Here is a 12,167-nt window from a genome sequence, read left to right as displayed (position 1 = left end):
ATTCTAGGCCGCATTTTCTCATCAATCCTCGATGGGCGGCTAAGACGGGGTATAGATCAAAATATAAGGCTGTTGAGATATGTGTTATTTTCTGTGCTGGACTGAGTTAAGTAGTAGAAATACTTATATGTATATATCAGTGTGTGGAAGTATGTGTGTGTGCGCAGCGTCTCGAAACAAAGGAATGTAAACAGTCAGTCGGTTAAGAGTCGTCGATGAAGAGTCGGGTGTAGAAGGTGCTGAGACGCGTGCAAGTGTGTATCGATAAATATATATAGAATCGTCCATGTAATAAATATATCATTATTTTAGTAATAACTGTCAATATAAATTTAATGTTCCTATAACATTATTTCGGCTTCAAAGATCCACAATTCTCAACATGGTAGAAGATCGTGGTTGCCGAGATTTAAGGTTATGGAACCACGTGTAACCGGGAGTGAATGTATAAAAGTCGATTTATAAAAAGGAATAAAAAATTGGAAATAAATTCTGAAGAGATAAAAAGGCTATTGGGAGAACAAATAAAAAGATTTTGGATAATAAAGAGAATTATTTTTTGAAAAAAAAAGTGTAAATATAGAAAACGAATCAAGATGCCAAGGGACGACGAAATTAAGGTTCAAATATTCGATGGACGCGATTACAGAATGTGGAAGAAAAGAATATTAATGTATCTAAAGTGTAAAAAATGTTATGAACCGGCTACACGAGAGAAAATGGACACGGATGCGCAAGATAAGTGGAATGAAAAGAATCAATGAGCGATGAACTACATCTATAGTAGTATAACGAATGAGCAATTAGAATTTGTTGGTGATCAAGACACTGCTTTAAAAATAATGCAAAAGTTTGATGAGATGTATATGAAGGAATCAACAGCAGTGCAAATTTGTATAAGAAGTAGACTAGACATGATGAGGTTGAAAGACTTTGAAGAATCAAATTCATTTTTCACGGAATTTGAAAAAAATTTCAATGAATTAAAGAGTGCCGGTGCAAATGTAAGCGAACGTGAAAAACTCGACTACATGCTGAAAGCACTACCAGAATCGTTGAGCTATGTTGGTGACTTAATCGACTCAGTGAAAGAAAGTGATCGGACTTGTGAATTTTTGAAAAATAAAATTATAATGTGGGAAACGCGTAGCAAGAAAGAAAGTGATAGAACAAAGTCAAATGTATTTACAGCCGAAAAAAAGGACATAAAGTGCTATGGTTGTGGAAAGTACGGTCACATGGCAAAGAATTGCACAAACACGTATAGAGGCGGAAACAATGGCGCAAACAATGGAAGAACGCAACAGCAAGGAGGTGCGTATCAGCCGCAGTAGAATAGGGGTCGCGGCGGACGAAGTTTTGGCCAAAGAAGACGAGGATACGGCCAACGAGGATTTGGCCAACGAGGACAAAGCAGAGGCCGGCAACAACGCTACTACGAGGCAAGTCAACACGACGCAAATTATTCACACAACGAGGGCTACGACGACCAAGAAATTGGATCTTTCCTAACGAGAGTAGAGCGCGAAAATAATAAAAATGAAATTACGGTATGTACTAGCGATACGCGAAAAATAGATTGGATATTGGATAGTGGATGTTCAGATCACATTATAAATAATGACTCTTATTTTGTTGAGTACGAAAATTTAAAAAACCCGATAAATGTGAAGTTAGGAGACGGTAGAATTCTAAAAGGAACAAAAGTCGGAAAAATTTTAACTTACTTTGAAGTAAACAAAAGGAGGATTAAAATTACAATGTCTAATGTATTTTACGTGAAAGAAACGGATAATAACTTAATTAGCTATGCGAGAGTAACGAATGAAAATAAGATAGTCTCAGCAGGAAATACTTTAAAGATATATAACAAATACAGAAAGTTGATAGGGATAGCATTCAAAGATCATGGTTTATATAAGATAAGTAGTTACATTGAAAGGCAAGAATCTCATGCTAAAAATGTAGAAATGTACCCTTCCAAAATAACCGTAGAAGAGCACGCGAGATTTTAGAATTAGTACATACCGATTTAAATGGACCTCATAATAATACCGGGTTTGATAGATCCAAATATTTCTTGACATTTATAGATGACTACAGTAAGTGTGCATTGATTTATACTTTAAAATCAAAAGGTGAAGTTTACAATTGCTTCCTTGATTACATAAACAAAGTCGAAAATCTTACTGGTAAAAAGATAAAGAGATTAAGATACGATAATGGAAAAGAATATATGAACAAAAGCATGTACAATCTAACTAGGGAAAAGGGAATTGTCGTAGAACCATGCCCACCTTATGTTCACGAGTTAAATGGAACAGCTGAGCGCTACAATAGAACAATCATGAATTCCGCTAGATGCTTATTACATGATTCAAAGCTGAATATTAAATATTGGCCGGAAATAGTTAGAGCCGCGGCGTACTTAAAAAATAGAACCGTTACAAACACATATGAAAATAAAACACCATTTGAAATATTTTTAAAAAGGAAACCGAATATAAATAATTTAAGATTGTACGGAAGTAGAGTTTTCGTAAGAATACCCGAAGTTAAAAGAAATTCGAAATGGGACAAAAAAGCGGACACTGGGATACCTGTAGGTTATGAAAACAATGGATATAGGATACTAGTTAATAATAAAATTGTAATTGCAAGACACGTAGAATTTATAGGTGAAGATGATAATTTAGTAGGATTTCGAAGAGAAGATGGACCAGGCAATGAGACAGAAAAGGTTTTTGACGAACATTCGGATGTAAACGAAAAGGTCGAGCAGGTTGCAATAAAAAAGGAGAGAAATTTAAGTAACGAATCAGAAGAAAAACTTGAGGATACAGAAAGTAATTTGAGAAGGTAAGGACGGGAAAGAAAGAAACCTCAAAGATATGGTCAAACGAGCTCATATTTCATTTATGTGAATATAGTTAGTGCACACAGCCCTCAAACCTATGAAGAAGCTTTAAGTGGAGATGACAGCGGTTCATGTAAAGAAGCAATGGATCGAGAAATGAATAGTTTAATGAAAAATAAGACCTGGCAATTAGTAGAAAAACCAAAAGACAAAAAAGTATTAGACTTGAAATGGATATATACGAATAAATCTGATAATCGTAAGAAAGCGCGACTAGTTGTTCGAGGCTTCCAAAAAAAAGAAGTACTGGAAGATTTATACTCTCCAGTAGCAAAAATGCAAACGTTGAAGTTATTACTATCTTATTGTTGTCAATATGGTTTGACGATTATGCAAATGGATGTAGAAACAGCTTTCTTAAACGGAACTATAAAATCGGAAGTATTTGTAAAACAACCTATAGGTTACGACGATAAAAGCGGGAAAGTATGTAAATTATCAAAAGCGTTATATGGATTGCGTGAAAGTTCAAGAGCTTGGTGTGAATGTTTCGACGAATATATGAAAAAATTAGGATTTCAAAGAAGTAAGAGTGATTATTGTCTGTATATGAAGTATGAGAGCGATGATGTTATATATTTAATTCTATTCGTAGACGACTTATTAATATGTGGAAAAAACATAAGAAAAATCGATGAAATTAAAAAAAAAATTGTCAAACAAATTTTTGATGAAGGACTTGGGTGAAGTAAAGACTTACTTAGGAATAAACATTGAATACGGTAATAAGAAGTGTGAGATGAAACTGCATCAAAGTAGGTATATAGAGTCATTAGCGAAACATTATAATATAGAAAACAGTAAATTATATTTTACACCAATGGAACAAAACTTAAGTTTAGAACCCGCACAATCAGCTTTAGACGATATAAGATATAGAAATCTCATAGGAGCTTTGTTATATATTAGTACTGGAACAAGATTAGACGTTAGCTATAGTGTAAATTATTTAAGTCGATTTCAAAACAGTTACAACGAGACCCACTATAAATATGCAGCACAAAAAATTAAGGAGGTGTGTTGAGATATGTGTAATTTTCTGTGCTGGACTGAGGTACGTGCGTAGTAGAAATACTCATATGTATATGTCGGGTTATCATTAGGATTTAAGGCGCGTAACGATTCTTCGTTTGAATTAGCCATTGTTTTACAAAACAGAGAATATATTTACACGAATAAACAAGGTTTTACAAATATTATGAATAATGAATTTTGTAAATGATATGATTGATTAACAAATGATAAATTAAATTATTAAATAGATTAAAGAATAATAAGTTTTATCGAACAATAAAGAAACGAATAATATATCTTACGATTTACTAATTTAACGAATAATGAAAATTAACGATTGATAAATTTACAAATATTGAATTTAATTTACGCTATAAACAATGATCCGGGGTTCAAACGAATCCACGGTCAACGGGAAAACTTTAAACAATTTTATAACACAAAAAAATACGTTTGCTGAATCACTCGGAAAAATTACTCGATGTATCACTTTCCAAGGCGATCACACGAATGCCTCTCTGATTAAAATCTTTTTCGTAATACGACTGCATTTGTTTGTTATATTCTCGCTGGAAACATCGAGAAGGTTCCAATCGTTGTTGCTAGGCAATATCTGTCAAAAGTTTGTTATATACTCCTTGGAAACATCGAGAAAGATCCAAACGCCGTTGCTAGGCAGTTTCTGTCTGGAGATTGATTCCTCATACAACGTGTGTCCCATTATATCGACATCTCTAAAGTACAATTCTATGTGGTTTCTAGGGAGAACAATACAACCGATCCACACCTTCGTCAGGCAAAACGTTTATCCCGTGACCGTGGCTACGTTCAGCGACCAGTTGTCACCTCGAACCCACTTTCGCTTTTCACAAATGTCAAACAATTACAGATGACAATTACTTAATTACAGTTATGATAAAATCTGGGCTAAAGCATTAAAAGGCTTCCTCAAAATTGCATAGGGAAGGCTCCGGTTTTCATTTCATCTCCGACAAATATAATAGGATTAAGCGAACATATATTTTCACCAACTTTAATCCTCTCCCGTGCCAGTACTCCTGCGCGTAGCAGGTTAGCCGAAACGTGGAGTTTAATTGTCAATCGCATTAAATAACAGACAACACTACAATTTAATCTGAATTCAAAAATTAACGGCAACACAACCAAAACGAGCCAAACAAAACGTAACACAAGACAACCAAGAAAACGAAACCTCAGCTTAACAACAATTGTAGTTGGATGAGTGTATGATTCTCTAGAGGAGCAGACTTTCGATTAAAATTTATTTCGATTAAAAATTACAAAATATGGAATACTTGTAAGAGTGCTATGTGAAGCTCTTACAGGATGCTCTTACGTATGCAACTTTTACGTGTATACTGTTGAAAGAAGAAAATTAGAAGACACTGTTCTAAGGATTACTGAACCTTACAAGAACATATGGCAACATATTTATCACAATAACTACTATAACAATATCGATATGGATAAAACACTTCTGAAAAACAAATTGTGAGTATGTGAAACAACTAAAAAATATAAAGGTCTAACTCCATCACTCCAAACAATAAAACTTTCAAGATGTTAACATGCATTTTATGGAAACCACCATATTTTGTTAGAAGTATGGAATATGTTACGTCCGGTGACTCTCTACGGTCGAGGTGTCCATCAACTGTGCATATATATGTCGGGTTATCATTAGAATTTAAGGCGCGTAACGATTCTTCGTTTGAATTAGCCATTGTTTTACGAAACAGAGATTATATTTACGCGAATATACAAGATTTTACAAAATATTATGAATAATGAGTTTAATGAATGATAAGATTAACAAACGATAAGTTTAACTAATGATTAGATTAAAGAATAATAAGTTTAACGAATAATAAGGGGAACAAATAATATGTCTTACGAATAATAAATTTCACGAATAATGAGATTAACGATTAATAGATTTTACGAATAATGAATTTAATTAACGCTATTAACAATGTTCCTGGGTTCAAACGAATCCACGGTCAACGGGATAACTCTTTACTATGCGTAGAATAATTTTAAATACAAAAGATACGATTGCTGAGACACTCGGTAAATCGCTCGATGTATCACTTTCCAAGGCGATCACACGAATGAATATCTGATGAAAATCTTTTTCGCTATACGACTGCATTTGTTTGTTATATGCTCGCTGGAGGCATCGAGAAGGTTCCAATCGCCTTTGCTAGGCAGTTTCTGTCAAAAGTTTGTTGTATACTCTTTGAAAGCATTGAGAAAGATCCAAACGCCGTTGCTAGGCAGTTTCTGTCTGGAGTTTGATTCCTAATACAACGTGTGTCCCATTATATCGACATCTCCAAAGTACAATTCTATGTGATTTCTAGGGAGAACAATATAACCGATCCACACCTTCGTCAGGCAAAACGTTTATCCCGTGACCCTGGCTACGTTCGGCGACCAGTTGTCACCTCGAACCCACTTTCGCAATCACAAATATCAAACAATTACAAATGACAACAATTGCTTAATTACAGCTATGATAAAATCTAGGCTAAAGCATTAGAAAACTTTCCCAAAAGTTGCAAAGGGAAGGCTCCGGTTTTCCTTTCATCTCCGACATATAATTATACGGGTCGCAATAATCCTAAGGAACGGTCATAAAACGAGGCTTCTGGATTTACCGCTAAAGCCGTTAAGTGGCCTAAAACACCTTCAAATCGAGACATTCCTTATGGTTATTGTTCCATCAGGTAGAAATTGGGGAGTACTTGGTTCGGCATTACATATACTAAAATTGGAACGATACATAGAAGATTAGCATGACCCCTGCGCAAGTATGACACGCAAAATCGTGAAGCGATCCACACTTTCGGGGAACACGAGGCGGGTATGGGTTTTCAGGGCGTAGGACTATGCCCTGGGAAAGTGGCTCGTCGGTGCCTTTGGCACCCGCCAGTTTGCAGATCCGGTGCAGAGAATTTTGCGGAGGATGGATATGGCAGACAAAAAAGGCAGTAACGTTTACGGCGCAGGGAAAAGATACCTCAGTACCGGTGCAGCCGCGGGTTGTAAAGCGAGCCCCGCTGCGTCGCCATCGAGCAATCGTGGCCGTCCGGGGGTGGACCATCAGGCCCCCGGGCGTGTTCATGCGTCTGGTGAAGAGGACGTGCAACCAGAGGAGTCTCGGGGAAGGTCAGAGGGTCCGGATGTAACTATCAGCGGCCCGAGATCTTCGTCGGATGGGCTGCTTTCGCGGTACGGTGGCGGCGGCAGGGTGAGATTCGACGACGAAATGTCATCGTGTCCTTCCTCTACGACCGTTGTGAACGCGCTAGGCAAGCGATCATACCGAAAAATTACCCGGTCATGGTTGGCCTCACGGAGGGCGAGAGCGTCTAACGCTGAACTCCAACGGCGCACGTGGTCACCACCTCCGCCGTCGCCTCAACAATCGCCGATCTCTGCCGTCTCTGCATCCGCGACAGTGCCGTTGGCGACGACGACGTGCGGAAAGAGGATATAAAGACGGAATCGGAGGAAAGAGAAGGAACCGAGAAGGACAGCTAACCGATTCAGGGACATGAACACGCGGACAGCGCATACCTGCGGAGAAGGGTGCGCTTTCTGGAGAGTGAGGTCAGTCGTCTCCAGGAGACGGTGGAACGGCTAACCAAGGAATGTACTAAGAGGGCAGTAACAGAAGGAAGTGTAGCGACACTCGACAGCAAACTTTCCAACGGTTTCTGTCCCATGGCTCGTTACACAAAGATCCTATCCTTCGGACAAGATGATTGCCAGATGCGTATACATTATTACAGAATATTTTCAGTTAACCTAAGGACCTGCTACAAATCTTAGGATTAATTTAGCTAAGGTCCTCCAGAGGGACAAATGGTCTTTGTCTTAACAGCCCCTATACCTACCGCCCACTACAGGAAGATACGGGAAATCTGCTTTTCTCACGTACGACGCTTCCTACTAGCATCTTTCTCTCAAGGATGGTTAGTATCCTTTTCCAACCACCAACTCAAAATTTAGCCAATTAACAACGACGTCCACTTCCCTCACTTTCCGAACCAACGCTTTCCTAAACGAATCCGATGATCTCGTATCCTTAGACACACCCCATCATAGTTTTTCCTATCCAGCATCATCGTGACGGAAAGTCAGTCGCGAGACGCCTGTCCGAATTGATAGTTGATAGTTGGCAGCAATCACTGATCCGAGTTGCTCGACATCTCAGGCAATCATCGTCCGAACTCGTAGCGCATATCGAATCGTATCTACCCGAATCTACCCAAGTTCGAACTTGTAATCGCGAACCGCGAACCGAAATTAATAACCGCGAGTTTTACGTCAAGTATACTCACCGAATATATTTTGTTAATAAATATTTATTGTTAAACATATTCGAGTGTTCCTTCAATACCTATCACGCCCATCACCTCAGAAGTAACGACGGTGAAGGGCAAGCGGTGGGGATCACCACTACGAGGGGACGAAAGGAGATGCTCCCGGGGCCCCAACGGGAATGATTATGGGCCATAGAATAAGAATACATATAAAAAATTTCCTGCAAAAAGTGATAATTTCGTGGATAGAAGATTGTGGATCAAAGGAAAACGACGAAGAAATATCTAGTACAGCAAACACTTACGAGACATATGACAAGCAGATCATCCAGACTAGATCACCCACAAAGACTATCAAATTTCGGAAAACATAAACTTATAAACATAGTGTCTAGTCGTCGGAGTAAAAAAGCGCCAAAACCCCAATGTAGAATTTGCACAATTAAAAAAGAAAAGAAGTAGAATATGTTTTGTCTGTAAATTTTGCAATGTTCCATTACACAGAAGCGATTGTTTTGGACGATATCACACTTTTAAAAAAATATTAAATTATTATTTGCTTGAGGAAAATCATTGTATGGATTATGGAATATTATATAAATATTAATCTAAAAACGATTCTAATAGATCAAATAAATATCAATATAAATATTATAAGTAATTTCGCCAAATTTGAGTTAACATTTCTATAGGTATGAGAAAAAGCGCGTATATTCCCGCGCGATATCCTAGAGTCTAAACAGAGCTAGAGTCTAAACTGGCTTCAACGATGTATCTGCGACCGAGTGAGAGGTAGACAGTACATAGGATTTTCAACCGCTACTGGTTGGTAAAATGATACGATAGTACACAACAAGTGTATAAGGTGAAACCGTGAATGTGCGTGCGTGCGTGCGTGCGTACGTGGATAACGATAAGGCGAAGCGAATAATATGCATAGTGAATCTTTTCTGTCTTTTGTGAAGAAAGGTTTCATTTTTCATTCTTTTGGTCTCTTCCCTCTCGTTTCTTTTTTCGTTTCTTCTCTCCAGCGTCACATGAAGCGCACAAATGTCCAAATCTTTCCACGGTTCTTTCTTGGTTCGCTATATTTTGCGAATGAAATTGTACTTCAAATCCACTATATCCAAACGTCTTCCCCTATCCTTTCCTATTTCTCTACCTATATGTCGGAGATGAAAGGAAAGCCGAAGCCTTTCCTTGGAAATTTTCGGAACATCCTCTAGTACTTTAGCCTAGATTTTATTATAGCTGTAATTGTTTAAAATTAGTGATAGCGAGATTGGCTTCGAGGTGACAATTGGTCGCCGAACGTAGCCACGGTCACGAGATAAACGTTTTGCCTAACGGAGGTCTGACGAGTGGTTGTATGGGTTTTCCGAGAAGTGTGATTGTGGCGGCATGCGGCCTCGAGAGCGGGCCTAGCCACGTGTGAGGTTACCTCGGAGGTGCCGATACAATGGGACATACACATTGGCTAGTCCACGCGAAGAGTTGTCACGCGCCCAAAATTCCGATCTTAACCCGACATATATTTTAAATAACCCAGAGCGGTCGGAGCCTATATCGAATCGATAAAGTTTGGACCCACGTAAAAATAAGTATAAAGCTCAGGAGTTTGTCGTTTGGGTATTCAATTGTGTGTTCACTATCGTTACTACTCGCACTCCGCACTCGTACTACAAATCGACAAATTTTTACAATTTGTTAATTTATCAACCACGGTTGATCATTTTACAATCCACAGGAAAATGATAACATGCTCGATATTCTAGTTCGTGTTTGAAGATACATAAAAAATATATATTTATGCACTTCCTATACTACATATCTCATTGAGCATGCGAAAACTCGCTAGTAGAACGCTAGTAGTAGGTTATGAAAATACATCTAATTCATAAATATATTGTGAAAATTATGTAAAGAAATATAAATAGAAGATAAATTTGAGATAACAAAATGATAGCACGCGCCATACAAAATATATTTTAGAAAAAATAAATGATTTCTTATACTTTTTTACTTATATTTATTTACCTATATTTTTACTTCCCTTGTAAAATATCTATTATATTTCGATGTACTCAGTTTTCTAATATTTTCATGTTAAATTATATTATTCTTTCAGAGTTATATAATTTTGCTCTTTCACTATTTGAAACTATTTCCTTCCACGAAACGATTTCCTTCGACGAAAACCATGCCATGCTTTGAAATACAACTTTTCAAAACATTTAATGTAAAAATAGGCAGGTCATGATCCATACTGATATATACATATTTTCTCATTTGGAGTTAACATCGCAAAAAGTTCCTTCTTGCTTAAATTTCATTTACGATAAGTATCTTCTGTTTGTTCTTCAGTCATAATCACGGAAATAAATGGTCGAAGAGGTAGTGTGCATCGAAATATAAATATAATATGCTCAAATATACTAGAACTGCTAAAATATTCAACAAGGGCGGTGGTATAGGCAATCGTCATCGAGAACAGATGACTAGCAATCGTGTTATCGTAAGTAGCTTGTTCTTTCTTGTTCTTTATTTTGAGATTCAGCTTCCATTCCTTACATTCATCAACTCTTTGTATTCTCCTTATTTCCCCTTCCCTTTTCACCCTTTTCCACTTGCGGCTCATTTCTTCACCCGGAACAGAGTATGTAGCTGATTTTCATCGAACAAACCTGTTCGAACGTCTCACACCACTTTACGGATACTTGCATATAACTATAATACGCATCTTCATTCGTCTCTTATTCATTGAATGGATTTGAGAGACAGCGATTCTGGCGTGCTTTCCTCTAAGCATTATCGTGTTAGGAATGTTCCTACTAGAGTATATATGTTTCATAACGGTGATAAATAGACCGAGTTCGATGGACTTTCAAATGGACGGAGCAAATTTCTGATGCCCAGATTTACTACTATAAAAATAAATCAATGCATCATTTGATTAAGCAGTTTCAGAAAACAGTCTGAATTTAATTTGGTAGGACCGTCATTTTAAAGATATCTTCAGGATACGCGGGACAGCGTACTCTATATATTTAGTATAGTTTAAAATGATATCTTATAGGATTCTCAAGTCCGAGTCGAAATTGAATTCATGAGCAGTTGCAGTTTTCATACAGGCATGTATGTATGTTTTCACTTAAAGCCTTTTTGACAGCATTTCACAGATGAGGCATCAAAGTTTTCTCCGCACGTTGTCTATTGACAGTCTTGAGCGCAGTGAGATCATATTTGAAGCTCTCGAAAAATTAGTGAATAAAATTATTGCTAAACAGATCGAGAGAAAAGGAGCGTTAGATGCTCCTCTTATTAAATTATCAGAGAATTAAAAGTTGTTTCCTTTTCATTTTTACTATTTATATCATTTCTAAAATAATACTAACATTGACAATAAAATTCGATTGGGTTAGACATCTTCGCTTTAGTGATAAATAGTTGTTACGCAATACATTTGTTCAGTTGAGATGTACTGTTGAATACAAATACAATATACAAATTGTATTATAATTTATAGCGTAACTATGGATAGATTTCAATGGTAAGAAGATTATTTTAAACTCGTACAAGCATATGCCTCTGCTCAAAGTGATGAATATTTATGCTCTTGTTCAGCAACTGGCCTAATAACATTTATGTGACAAAAAAAAAAAAACATATACATCTAGAAAAATTGTATAATACACAACTCACTTCTCGATAAATGTGCGAACATGTGTAAGATGTTCGAATTTCGAATATTTTTCAGATATTCATCCACTTATGTGAAGAACGATTTTTCGCATGAGTCATCTGATTATTTTATTTTTTCTCCGAATGTCCGTACGTTATGTGTGTATTCTGTACATCCTCTGTGAACGCTTTCAGTCCTTCCG

The 12,167-nt window shown here is 37.0% G+C and overlaps 1 long non-coding RNA gene and 1 other non-coding gene across 2 annotated transcripts in view; one reads left to right on the top strand and one right to left on the bottom strand.

Moving 5' to 3' along the window:
- Nucleotides 1-12,167, bottom strand: part of LOC143304551 (uncharacterized) — an 85,276-nt gene that overhangs the window by 6,751 nt on the left and 66,358 nt on the right. The gene's annotated exons all lie outside the window — the stretch shown is intronic.
- On the top strand, nt 6,696-6,802 carry LOC143304557 (U6 spliceosomal RNA). The gene has a single exon (XR_013061225.1). It is a non-coding gene; the product is annotated as a U6 spliceosomal RNA (small nuclear RNA).

The sequence above is a fragment of the Bombus vancouverensis genome, unplaced genomic scaffold, assembly GCF_051014615.1.
Source record: "Bombus vancouverensis nearcticus unplaced genomic scaffold, iyBomVanc1_principal scaffold0039, whole genome shotgun sequence".
Taxonomy (NCBI): domain Eukaryota; kingdom Metazoa; phylum Arthropoda; class Insecta; order Hymenoptera; family Apidae; genus Bombus; species Bombus vancouverensis.
This window is presented reverse-complemented; position numbering and strand designations above follow the sequence as displayed.